The sequence below is a fragment of the Salarias fasciatus genome, chromosome 4 (genome assembly GCF_902148845.1).
Source record: "Salarias fasciatus chromosome 4, fSalaFa1.1, whole genome shotgun sequence".
Taxonomy (NCBI): Eukaryota; Metazoa; Chordata; class Actinopteri; order Blenniiformes; family Blenniidae; genus Salarias; species Salarias fasciatus.
The window spans coordinates 23,469,868-23,483,093 of NC_043748.1; the positions used below are offsets into that span (position 1 = coordinate 23,469,868).

The following is a 13,226-nucleotide window of genomic DNA, read 5'->3' on the forward strand; positions in this document are numbered from 1 at the left end:
CCTGAGATCAGCTGATGGGAGGGATCTGACAGAGCCAGAGAAGATCAGGAGGAGAGCTGTGGACTTCTTCTCAGCACTGTACATCAGTGAACACAGGGAGGATCAGCTGATGTCCAGCTCCTTCCTTGAAAACCTGCCACAGGTGTCAGCACAGGACAATGCAGACCTAGAGCGGCCACTGACACTACAAGAGCTACAAATGGCGCTCAGTGGGATGGAGAACGGCAAATCTCCAGGCCTGGATGGTCTACCTGTGGACTTCTACAAAGCGTTCTGGTCCACAATTGGGGAGGATCTGCTGGATGTTATCAGAGACAGTTTGGCTGGTGGGAAGTTACCCCTCAGCTGTCGGAGAGCGGTCCTCACCCTCCTACCGAAGAAAGGTGACCTTTCCGAGATCAAGAACTGGAGGCCTGTGAGTCTGTTGTGTGCTGACTACAAGATCCTGTCCAAGGTGCTGTCCAACCGGCTGAGAAAGGTGGTGGAGCATGTCATTCATATCGACCAGTCATATTGTATCCCCGGCAGATCAATAAGGGATAATATATCCCTAATTCGAGATTATTTGGAAGTCTCTAGTTCATTGGGTTTGAAATTTGGTCTGATTTCAATAGATCAAGAAAAGGCTTTTGACAGGGTGGAGCACCAGTACCTTTGGGATACTCTCCAGGCATTTGGTCTCTCCCCCAGCTTTGTAGCCATGATTAAGACTCTCTACTCTGACATTGAAAGTATATTGAAAGTCAATGGTGGTTTATGTGCTCCTTTCTCTGTTGGGAGGGGCATTAGACAGGGCTGTGCGATGTCCGGAATGCTATATTCTTTTTCCATTGAACCCATGCTGATTAAGATTAGGAATGATTTGAGGGGGGTCAGACTCAGGCAGGATGCGTCGCCACTGCACCTTTCGGCTTATGCAGATGACATCATGGTGGCCATCACTGGCAATGAGGACATTCAGAGGCTGCTGAACATTACTACTTCTTTTGGAAAAATTTCCTCCTCCAAGGTAAACTGGGACAAGAGCGCAGCTCTGCTAGTTGGAGAATGGGGCGGACTTGAGCCAAGTTTACCTGGTGGAGTTTGTTGGAAGAGAAATGGGATTAAATACCTTGGAGTGCATCTCGGTAGCCAAAGTGAGGTTATGAAAAACTGGGAAGGAGTTGCAGAAAAAATGGAAGGCAGAATAAAAAAATGGCACTGGCTATTACCCCGGATGTCCTATAGGGGGCGCACACTCATCATTAACAACTTGGTGGCCTCCACACTTTGGCATCGGTTGGCTGTTCTCGAACCTCCGCAGGATTTGTTACGGAGTGTTCAGAGTTCCATCGTTGACTTCTTCTGGGACAATCTTCACTGGGTCCCTCAAAGTGTTTTGTTTTTGCCAAAAGAAGGAGGAGGACAGGGGCTGGTTCATCTGCTAAGCAGGAAGGCTGCCTTTAGGTTACAGTTTCTGCAAAGTTACCTCTATGGTTCTGAGATTTTACCATGGAGGCCAGTTGCAGATTTTATTTTTGGTCAGGTTGGGAATTTGGGTTTTGATAAGACACTGTTTTGTTTTGATTGGGCCAACTTAAGTGTAAACTGTTTGCCACCTTTCTATGCCAGCGTGGTCAGAGTGTGGAGGCTGATGGAGGTGAGCAGACTGGATCCTACTGTTTCCCTGCACTGGCTGCTTAAGGAACCCATACTCCAAGGGGCACGTCTGGGAGCACCGTGGAAAGACGCCCCGCTAATGTCTGCAGTTTTCTTCCAGAAACGAATAACAACGGTTCAACATCTGCTGCAGCTGGCTGGAGAAAACTTGGATAACGCTGAGGCCCTGGCGGTGAGGCTGGAGGTCCGGTCTGTCCGGACTGTTGGTGCCATCCTGGAGAAGTTCAGGAGGGCGTTTTCCAAAGAGGACAAGGCACTCCTGCAACAGTGGTCTAATGGCCAAGTAACACCTAATGCTTCTGATCCTTTTCCTAGGATGGCGATCAAAGCAAATCTTCCGGACTGTGGCATGACTGACCCTCTGCTCAGTGGCTGTGTTTGGATGCCTCTGGACTCTGCTAATGGGAAAGGTCTTTACCAGGGGTGTGTAAAGGCCTTAAACAGAGAAAAACTCAAAGGAAGGGCAGACACACCATGGAGAGCTTTTCTGAAAGTGAAACCAGAGTTTAAACCAGCTTGGAATGTTTTCTATAAACCACCATTGACAAAAAATGTTGGAGATTTGCACTGGCGTGTTTTACAGGGGATTTTAGCAGTCAATGCCTTTGTGTCAGTGATCAATCCTTCGGTTCCAGATGGTTGTCCTTTCTGTTCTATGAGAGAAACTGTTTTTCACTGTTTTGCCCAGTGTTCCAGATTAACTCCACTGTTCAGAGCACTAAGCACTTTAGTGAGCCGGTTCAAAGAGCACTTCACTGAGTTAATGTTCATTTTTGGTTTCTCTTATGGGAAGAAGAAGAAGAGGCAGGGGAGATTGTTGAATTTCATTTTTGGACAGGCAAAAATGTCAATTTACCTAAGCAGGAAGGAGAAGATCAAGGGAGAAGGGAGATGTGATGCTCTACTGCTGTTCAAGAAGCTTGTGAGAGCTCACGTACAGTTTCAGCACAGGTACTACTTCAAAATGGAGGACTTGGAGACTTTTAAAAATACCTGGGATCATGATGGTGCCTTGTTCTCTGTTAGAGATTCAAAAATAACTTTTGCGGATGTTTTGCTGTAGTTTGTGGCAGAGAATGGTTGACCCTTTATTTATTTATTTATTCCTTGTATTTATTTAATCTCTTTCGATTTGGTGTTTTGTATATGTTAGCGTTGACTTGATACAACCCAGCCTTGTTAAAATAAAGGATTGTTGAAAAGTCAAGTCTTTCTCTGCCTCTCGTGCCTCCCCTGACACCCTTTGGCGCCCCCCCAGGGGAGGCGCGCCTCACACTTTGAAAACCACTGCTGTAGAGCATAGACAATATGAATGTAGTAAGCATATTTGTTCCAAAAGATGATTTTTAAAAAGGCAACAATTTGCAATAGAAATGAGGAAAGAAGAGAAATAAACTTATGTCTGCGAGGAGGATGAGCCATCTGTGGTCTCTTTGAAGTGGGCCGTCAGCAGCTGGACAACATGGAGCGCCACCTCACCATCCTCACTCTGGGACAGGACAGTCTTAAAGGGATAGTTCGGGATTTTTGACATAAATCTGTATGGCATCCCCGTCAGCAGTGTTGTTCTTTCACACAGACTGACCCCTGACAGCGTCCAGTGAGCGGAGATCCTGTCCGGTTTACGTCCAGAGGAAAGTAGTCCGGCAAGTTTGCTGGGATCTTGAAAAAAAAGCATTTTTCTTCTCAAACCAATATGTGTTCGAAAGAGTGATATATTTGCATTACAAACCGTTGTCGACGAAAAAGTCAGACCTCGTAAACGTTTGGCACTATTTTCTCTCCCTTCATATCACTCCACGCCGTCTCCAGCTGTGGGCAGCCGCGCTGGTTTCACTTTATTTACCGCTAGTAAAGAGCTAGCTAGCTCTAGCTTTAGCTGTTAGCATCTCCGCGCTGCCTGCATGAAGAGGTAAGGCCACTTGCTTCTTAATTCTTCAGTTGGAGGAGCTGGAGTTGTATTTATTCGGCGATGCGGTAGACAGAATGTGGTCTCCACAAGACTACAAACATCTGCTCTTTCAACCCCACCTGCACCTTCCTCTCTATAGATCTCCTCCAATCTGTGGTGTTTCTGCTCCATAGTATCATCAGACTCTCCTGGTGGGAGTTCTGGCTTAAATCTTGTACAGCCATATGTGTCAATTGGCCCTCTCTTGCTCTTGGAGCTGGATCCAGCGCCCACAGTGGTGTGCAAAGCTGCAGTCACGGCTGAAGTTCTCAATACGACTTTTCACCTGAATAAATTGCTAAGTATAACCGCCTGCCATAAGTGAGCCGTCTGGAAAAACACCAGCAAAACTCTGAAATCTCACGATATTTTGATAAACTGTGAGACACTGGGGGGGTGTTGGGATAGCCTCATTCTTCCTCATTTCGTCTACCAGCACTCTTACCATCTGCCATAGCTCTGCCAATTTTGGTCTTTTCCCATTTGCAATAGCTGATCGGATTTCTTGTGGCATTTTATCCCAAGGCACTATGAATGTCTCAGGCCATGTTTTTGGATATCTGGGAACTTCTGCTACTTGGATGAATGTCGGGCCATGTTTTGGATATCTGGGAGCTTCTGCTACTTGGACTGCTGAAGTCTGACAGGTTAGACACTGACGATGGTGGTGGGGATGAACAACTGGATAGTGGTGAGCTGCTTTCTAGTGGTGATGGGCTGGAGAGTGGTGAGGGGTTTGGAATCACTGTGAGATCGAGAGTCACTTCTGTTGCCTCTAAAACAAAGAAAACAAAACATCAGTGAATTACTGTTGAAAGATGGTGACCTCACAAAGTGGCTTGGAGAATTAGTAACACGGTGGCTCATTGCAAGCCTCATTTTTATTACCTGATTTAAATGCATCCAAAAGTTTCCTTCCAGAGCTGAATAATAGGCAAGAGGTCAGCCATGTCTTCCAGCTGCACATATCTGAGGTCTTCCTTTGATTCTAAGCCAGAGGACTGAAGCTTAGAAATGAGCTGAAATATTGTCTCTTCAGAAAGATTTGGCAACGCCCTGAGGATGATGACCCTGATTTCTTCAATTAAGGTAGACATCACCCTATAATGAGACGAAAGAATGGTGGAGAAGTATTAATGCCATGGCACCCACAGTATATTCAGGCAAGGGGTGGTAATCAAGCAGGTTCTCGTGGTTAATATAGCAGTATTTTTCCAGAGTGTTGTGTGAGACAATGAACACCTATATCTGGGAGATGCACAGCTAAATATTTCTCAGCAATAAAATATACTGCTGAATCTCTACACTGTAAAATCAAACAAGCTGTTTCAACATACAAATATCAGTTTTAAGGCTGCCTTAAAATTTTATGTCAAGTCAAAGAGCACAAGATGTTCTCCAAACATCATCTATCGTTATCTTGACTGAACATCCCTTGTTGTGTTAACTTCTGTGTTAGTTAATTTGATTTGGATTTGCTAACTGACTAAACTTTTAAATCTATTTCAGGATCAGTGAAATGCAGTCAATTTGAATTAAATTGTTTTGTCTTTTGAACTTTGCCTGTAGTTTGTTGCACTTCTGAATTCATAAACATAACTAATGCATCTTGTTGTGTTGACACTGTCCTGCTACAGTTAACTTAAACTTTTAAGTTCACCTGACTGCATCTTCACTTATTAAAACTTAAAAATATCTATCAGAATGGAAACACAAAATCATGCTTTTAGACATCAACATCCACCATTTATTGTGGCAAGTCAAATCACTTAAAGGATGAAAGAGAATCAGATCCAATGCTATAAATCGTGACAAAGTGTGACATATCAATACTTTGCATAGTGTTTCACAAATCTGGACACAATATTACTTTTTCAGCACTCTGCACAATTTTCTTTTAACAACCTGGGCACAGTATGACTTATACAAAAGTTTACATGTCAAATAGTTCTTGAACAAATCTGGGTACAGTGTTCCTTACTCAACACTGCACATTATCCTTCAACAAATCTGTACAGTGTGACGTGCACAATAATTCTCCTTCAACAAATCTGGACACGGAGTGACCTACACAATATTATCGTTGAACAAATCTACAGTCTGGACACAGTGTGACCTACACAATATTCTGCATACTACGCTTGAACAAATCTGGACACAGTGCGACCTACACAAATTTATCCTTGAACAAATCTTCAAATCTGGACACAGTGTGACCTACACAATATTCTGCACACTATGCTATGAACAAATCTGGAGATCACTTGACTCTGCATATGAACCTTCTTACAGCTTTTTCCTCAAAAGTCGATTGCATAGGCCATGCACAACTGAGGAAAACTGTCCGGCACCAATATTCACAAGGACCCTCTGGATGACCTGAAAGGTGTATTTCAGTTCTTTTGGGTAATCGATATTTAGTGCATAAAGAAGTCCCATAAGCATGGCAATAGCGTTGGGAATCTCATCCAAGTCGCATAGGACAACTGCCTCCTCAAGGACCACCGCAGCATTGATGATGTCATCTCCCTCTTTGACGATAGCGACGCCCACTTTCACCCCCTTTGTGTACTTGTTCTCATCGTCTGTGGCCTACAAAAAATACAAGGAAAGCAAAAGTTAGTATCCCTGGCTAATATTTTTGGAAGTATGCTATGTATGTTCAGGTGGTTAAAGGCACAGTGAACTATGACTAAGTATTTCTATTACAAAGACCACAGTAAAGAAATGCTTACCTCGACAATCTGGACAAAGTGTGAAGGTTCATCCTCCAGAAAATGGGGAAGGCTCATCAGAAAAATGGACCTCTTCTTGCTGATTGAGCTCTGATGACAAACAAAACAAGTAAGTTGACCATAGATCAATGGTGACAAGAAACACTCTGCACAAAACAAGCTGTGTGCATCGTTAAACACCATTACCTCAAACCAGTAACCAAATGAAATCAAACTTTTTTTGTGTGGCATTTTCGTACTTAAAAAAAAAAAGAAAAGAAAAAACTAAAACAACAAATGAGAACATAAGACAAAAGAAACAGAGGCCATTCCACCCCCTAAATACAAACAGAGACATACAGAGACACACACTCACCAACATAGACACACATCCACACACACACCCATCCATGCAAACAAACTATTATAAAAGAGAGTCATGGCTGGGTACCGAGGACTGAGGTAAGGAAGGGGCCCTCCACGCTAAGAGGGCTCCTGGCCCAGGAGGGGCCCTGCCAGAGACCCACCCCGCACAAACAAGAGGCCCCGCACCACAGTGCAGAGGCCTCCAGCCACACAGGCAGAGCTGTCACCCAGCAGCAACCCCATAAGAGGACCAGAAGCAACACCCAGCGTGGAGCACCCCATGAGGAAACACTGGAGCTAAAAACCAGGAGACTTAAAGGATAAGTTTGGTTTAAACAGTTTTCACGTTGTTTATAATAATAATAATAATAATAATTCATTGGTTTTATATAGCGCTTTTTCAGGACACTTAAAGACGCTTTACATCACATTATTCATTCACACCATACTGGGTGGTGGTAAACTACTGCTGCAGCCGCAGCTGCCCTGGGGCAGACTGACAGAAGCGAGGCTGCCAATCTGCGCCATCAGCCCCTCCGACCACCACCACCAACCATTCACTCTCACAACTTTCATACTAGGCAAGGTGGGTAAAGTGTATTGCCCTACCTGGGAGCCGTCCGGCTGCTTTTCCTCGTCGAATCGCGTCTCCGCATCTCCAGCTTTTTCAGCCAATCTCCTCCTCTTCAGCCCAGAATTGCCCAGAATCACCGACCCAATCCAGAGCAAGATTGTCCAGAAATTCTCACAGCAACCAATCGCGTATCTCCAGCCCCAGAATTTTTCAGCCAACCGACGTCTCTTCTGCCCAGAATTGCCCAGAATCACCCACCCAATCCAGATCTGACCACGTGGCTTCTCTCGACCAATCGATGTCCGGCTTACAACTAGCTGGCTAAACAACCAATGACAGCACTCGTATCAAGTCACGATGGACCCACTGCCGGTGCGCTTCGTCCTCCTCAAACTCTTTGGACAAACACTGTGGCTTTGCATATCAAGGTAAGTTGATATCAACTTTCGTTTAGTCTTTTTTAATAAGCTACACATATGACACCGCTATGTTCACAAGAAAGAAACGACCGTGGCATCGTGGTGACTCTGGAGTTATTTCATTCATTCATTCGTGTTATCCGTGCTTGTTGTTTTGATTGTGTTATTTAGATGCTTGTTTTTTTTCACTTCAGAATACCTATAGTTTTTTAAGCTGTTTTAGCTATTTAAAGTGCTGCTTTTGTTTTAACTGTTACCGTAGCCACAGGAGTATTATTTAATTTTGCAATGTGCCAATTAACTTCAATGAATTTATATATTTGACATTTTCTGAGAGCTTCTCTGAGCTCCAGAGCCACATTTTTAGCCTGACTTGACTGGAACTGAAAGGACTGAAGTCCTTTTCTACTGCGGCTTCACTGTGCTGTCTTATTGGCAAAAATATCAGCTAAGAAATTTAACTGAAAATCTTTTATTAATTTGCAGTGTCACCTCAGTAAAGCCCCCCCACACACACACACACAAAAAGAAATGAGAAAAAACACTGAGGTTAACTATGCATTAAAGAATATACATACAATATGTTAGAATTTGTGCTTTTTAAACTTATGTACCTCCAAATAATAATGACAGTAATATAACACATATCAGTAAGAGCTATTTCTCAGGCATAACTCTGGCTGGACTTCTTGGTGTGACGTGTGCATTTATTCCTTCTTCCAAATAGAAGAAGCACAGAGGCATGGGGGATGAGGGGTGGATTTGCACCCTGCAAAGGTTTGCTGCTTTCAGCGTTTGGCCCTCTGAGGCAGGAAACAGACCAGCACCACCAGAAGAAGTGGCCTGATCTTTATCTGAAGGTAAAGTTGGACAGAATAATCAGCATTCAGTGTGCACTTAAGAATAAACTTAATTTAAAAAAGTGTGAGGCATTATAAGATATATTCAAATTGTATTGTAGATTGAGAAATGCCCAATGCAGCTGAGGGACAGTCATCTTTGTTTGGCCAGATGCAAACATGTAGCTGCGGTTTCCATGCACAGAGGGTGTTGTTAGTATCTCATGAAATGAATGTGTGCAGGTGTTTTATTCTGCATGAATGAGTTCATTTTCCTTCCCTGTGCTCTTGCAGCCTTCCAGCAGCGTCCCGGTCACATTCCCCAGCGCTCCAGATCATCCAGGTCCATCAGCAGCAGCATCTGGACAGACTGCTCCCAGGCCCTCTTTGACTTTGGCATTGGTAAATATGAATGATGTTACAGGGTGTTGGTCATGTGAAAAATATTTAGAGAAAACATGTTGACTATGCTGCATTGACCCCAATCCTGAGTTTGGCTAGAAAACATGTCTTCAAGGTAACGTAGCAGCAGCACGGTGGTGTCGGCCTAATTTCAGTGGGATTGTTGAAATGCTTCATAGTCACTGACAGTCTCACCATCCACTGTCATTCATTATGTTTTGAGCTGTTCTCTCTTCCTCTCTCATCAGGCCTGCAGCTCCTCTGTGTCCTCTGTCACATTCAGAACCACGACAAGCAGAGCACCGTCACCTGTCTGCAGTCCAGGACCTCATCAGCCTCATCCTCAGCTCCTCAAATCCCCCTGTCCTCTACAACCACCTCTGTGTCCATCTGCTCCACCTCCGACTGCTCCCTCTGAGCTCTCCACATCCGACCCTCTTCACGCTCCAGCAGCAGAAGCACAGCCTGCTCCAGGTTCTGAGCCTCGCTGGCTCCCAGCAGAGATTAATAAAATAGACCTGCTCAGGACCAGAGATGGATTTCAGCCTCCATCTGGAAAAACCAGCAACTGCAGTTAGACCTGTAGTTGTGGTCCACACCACCAGAGCCTGCTCTTATTTCTCACCAGTTTCCTGCTCCAGAGTGGTTTTTCACCCACAGGCTCCTCCTGTGGATGCTGTATCACTGTGGGAAGTGATTCTGCACTGGCCTGTATGCAGAAAGCAGCTCACAGGTGCCGGTGTCCACAAGAGAGCTCGGACAGTCCTGGATGTGTTCAGTGATTTTTTTTTTTTTTTTTTTTTTTTTTCTTAATGGTGTTGTATGTAATTGTGTTGAAATACTTTGGTGTACACAGTTAGCTCATATATCTCTTTGTGTCATATACAAATGATGTTTGTATTTTTCAATAAATCTGGCCTTTCTTTATGCAGCAGTGCTTTTGGTTTGTTATTCACATAAATATCTGTTTAGAAAGGGAAAACAGACAGACCTTTTTGCATTGTCAAGATAAAATGACATGTCAAGATCATGTATTTAAAATCGTAACTGATCAAATTGACCTTATTCTTTATAAGGGTATCATTACAACTAGAAAAGCTTTTTGAAGAAAGCCTGTCTTCTTATATAGCTTTGTTAATATCAGAGTTATAAAAGCTCTTTTAATGCAGGTCTGACCAGACAGCAATACATTTACAAAAGGTGAATAATATTTTCATAACAAACTTAGTTTTATGTCAAAGTTTAACAATATCCACTTCGAAGTAGTTCACATATTTGGGTCGGTAGCGGGGCTCGAACCAGCGACTTTTGGAGCCACATCTTCCCCATCAAACACACAGTCAATGACAGATTTTCCCCAGATATTTGAAATTTCAGGAAAAAATTGGATCTCAGTAGATCATAAAGGCGTGTGACTGTTTATAAGATGGAGTGGACACAGTGGAGTGCTGCAGCGAGTGCTGACGCACTGGATGCGAACGTCTCGGCGCCGGCGCTTGGCTGTTCGCACTGGAGGCGTGTCTGCTGGCTGCGCTCTCCGCGCTGGTCACACATCGACTGCACTCGGCTGGATCCGTCTGCTCTCGGTTTTCACATTTAAAGAGCATTTTAAACAAAACAAATGGCGCTCTCGACGCTCGGAGCGGGCGCGCTGCAGAGCGCGAGCCCCTGCGCGTTGTGTGCGGTCAGTCAGACAGGTTAACATGGGAGGCGATCAGAAACTCTGTGGCAGCGCTTCCGCGTCCAGTGCATTCAGAACAGCATGTGGAGCGGTCTTTATGCAGGAAAACTAAAGTTTGCGTGTAATAACGTAACAATTATTTTAATTTAACTTGACCTTCTAGGGGGGGCGGGGAGTGCCGTTGGGGGGGCGGGGCGCCCCCCTAATATAATGGTAGGGGAAACACTGAGGTCTGAGGACTAATTTTCTCCCAGACCACTTTTCGGATCAGAAAACCCTTCCAAGTGAGTACATTGTTATACATCTTTCTATAAACAACGTGAAAACTGTTTAAACCGAACTTATCCTTTAAGATTTGAAATTTCAAGAGAATATTTCTAATGGAAATTTGCAGAACTTCTCAAAAACTGAAGGTGTGTTTTTTTAATTTCAAATTCCAGAATTGATTTTAATTACTACCAAATCAAAGGATTATTGTGTACTTAAAAATGAAAATATATTTCTTGGCCTGGATGGTGTTCTCAGTAGCCTGATTGTTCACCAGGCTTGTACAATTATGGGGGAATACTGCATACTGTTGCATTCACTAACAACTCCAACAACCACTGACATCACAACTAACAGGTCAAAACAAAGTACAAAGCTATTTTTTCTGGATATCTATCAACGCCATTGTACTTACCCTACATGGTTATTCGCACACCGGGGTTTTAAGAATACCAGTGTTGAAAATGTAAATGATGCACCTCTTTTAACAGGATCAGATTGTTTTAGGCACCTGCAAAAGAAAAAAAAGAATAGGTTAGGATTTGTGTACCAGATTTTTTAGTAGCACCCTGACACATAAGTTATTTTCTGATACCTAAGGTACTTATTTTGCATAGTCATGACCCTGCAGAATATATTTTATAACTGTCTCTTTGCACCAGATGGAAGTACAATTTAAATGCAGTTATCACTGCATTATTCACTTTTTAGCAGGAAAAACAGGTATTTTGAGATAATGTTCTTAAAGATATTCAGATAAACACAAAAATATAGATAAAGATATTCGCTCATCATTTTCTGACAGGTGAAAAATGGCCTTTCAGTGTTGTATTTCAGTAAGTCCTGTGATTTATAATGTTCCAGCCTATACAAGTTTGACCTACTTTTGAGGCACAAAAAAATTAGTAGAAATAAAATTGTTATTTCATATCATATATGTAAATATAAACACACCAATAACAGGACATGGAAAGTTTTTGTGAAAAGAATGTTAAAAATGCGTTTCGATGGTGCCCATAATAATGTGGCGCTAGCCTCATAGCTAATGCTACGACAGCATCGCTGTCACGTATAATAACAATAAACCTGAATCCTCTGGAGGTCCCACAGGGTCTGCTGATGGTGTACCGCCGTCCCTACCGCGGGGAAGCAGACCTTCAACAGCAGCCTCCCTTCGACTACTCCCGAGCAGCAGCTGTGCATCGCGTGCTAGGAGTGTTTACAGTCACAAATGAACTGATCATCTGTGCGACCCAGTACCACATGACAGGAACCGGTACTGGTCCGATAATTCCTTATCACTGTTAAACTAGTATTATCACGGACATTGAGTTATGTGTGGCGGTGAGGACGAGCAAGCCACGGTGAAGAGGGAAAGTCGCCTCGGTGTCACCACTGAGTCATATTTTAAGTTTTATCCATTACGCGTGGCTGCTTTTTTTGCTTTCTAGTACTTTCTAAAGTCACAGTGAAATGATACCAAACGTCTTTACTTTCTTTTTCTGCCATGTGCGTCAAGCCAATGTGGCGAATGACAAACAGCTTCTGAACCACATTTTCTTTTTTTTTTTTCTTTCTCAAACCCCGTTTTTCTTTCTCGAAAAAAAAAAAACAAAACAACATAACATACAACTTACCAGTTCGGTGGCAGTTCGATGCTGCAACAGTGCAGAGACTGCAATGATCAAAAATCGTGGACTGGTATGAAAAATATCCACAGGCCGTATGAAGAGAAGCGGAGAGCAACGATGGCGTCCAGGCACCGGCCGACAGGGGGAAGAAGGGGTGTGGCTACCGCCAAAACGTAATGACGTGCACACGTGACCCAACTATCTTCAAAAACTGCTCGAAAGTCAAGTTGACAAACATTCCTGATTCAGTTACACTGACATTTTCATATTAAAGAATATTCAGTAGTTGAGGCATTTTCAACTCGTAAATTCATTTTGTTACAATGATTACAACAATAATTTGTTACACTGACATAAAATAATGAGCTAAAATAACAAATGTGCAAAATTCCATTTTACAGTGTATGGACAAGTAATAATTTTATTTTTCCCATGCGGAGCCCCTCCTCACTGTCACCAATCACAATTAACATGTTCTTTTTGTATGCTGTACCCGTCACAGTAACTTCATGAGCTATGACCGTGTTTTCTGGCTGAAAAGTATTTAAGTGTGCAACTGCTTCTCTGTTGTGGTCGATGTAGTCTCCCAAGAAAAACTGTGTACCCTTCTCTACAACAACAGCTGGTGGGAAAAAGTTGCCAGCACTTAAAAAAGCCTGAAGAAGCTGAAGCCTCTCTGCAAGTGTTGAGGAAAGATTTTTAAAATTATGCAATTTCCTGGCA

The 13,226-nt window shown here is 43.3% G+C and overlaps 1 long non-coding RNA gene across 1 annotated transcript; it reads right to left on the reverse strand.

The window, feature by feature from the left end:
• Positions 1-5,471: 5,471 nt before the first annotated feature.
• LOC115387581 (uncharacterized) lies at positions 5,472-12,434 on the reverse strand. The gene is made up of 3 exons (XR_003931397.1): positions 11,288-12,434; positions 6,346-6,435; positions 5,472-6,202 (listed from the first exon to the last, which is right to left on the reverse strand). It is a non-coding gene; the product is annotated as an uncharacterized LOC115387581 (long non-coding RNA).
• Positions 12,435-13,226: the final 792 nt, after the last annotated feature.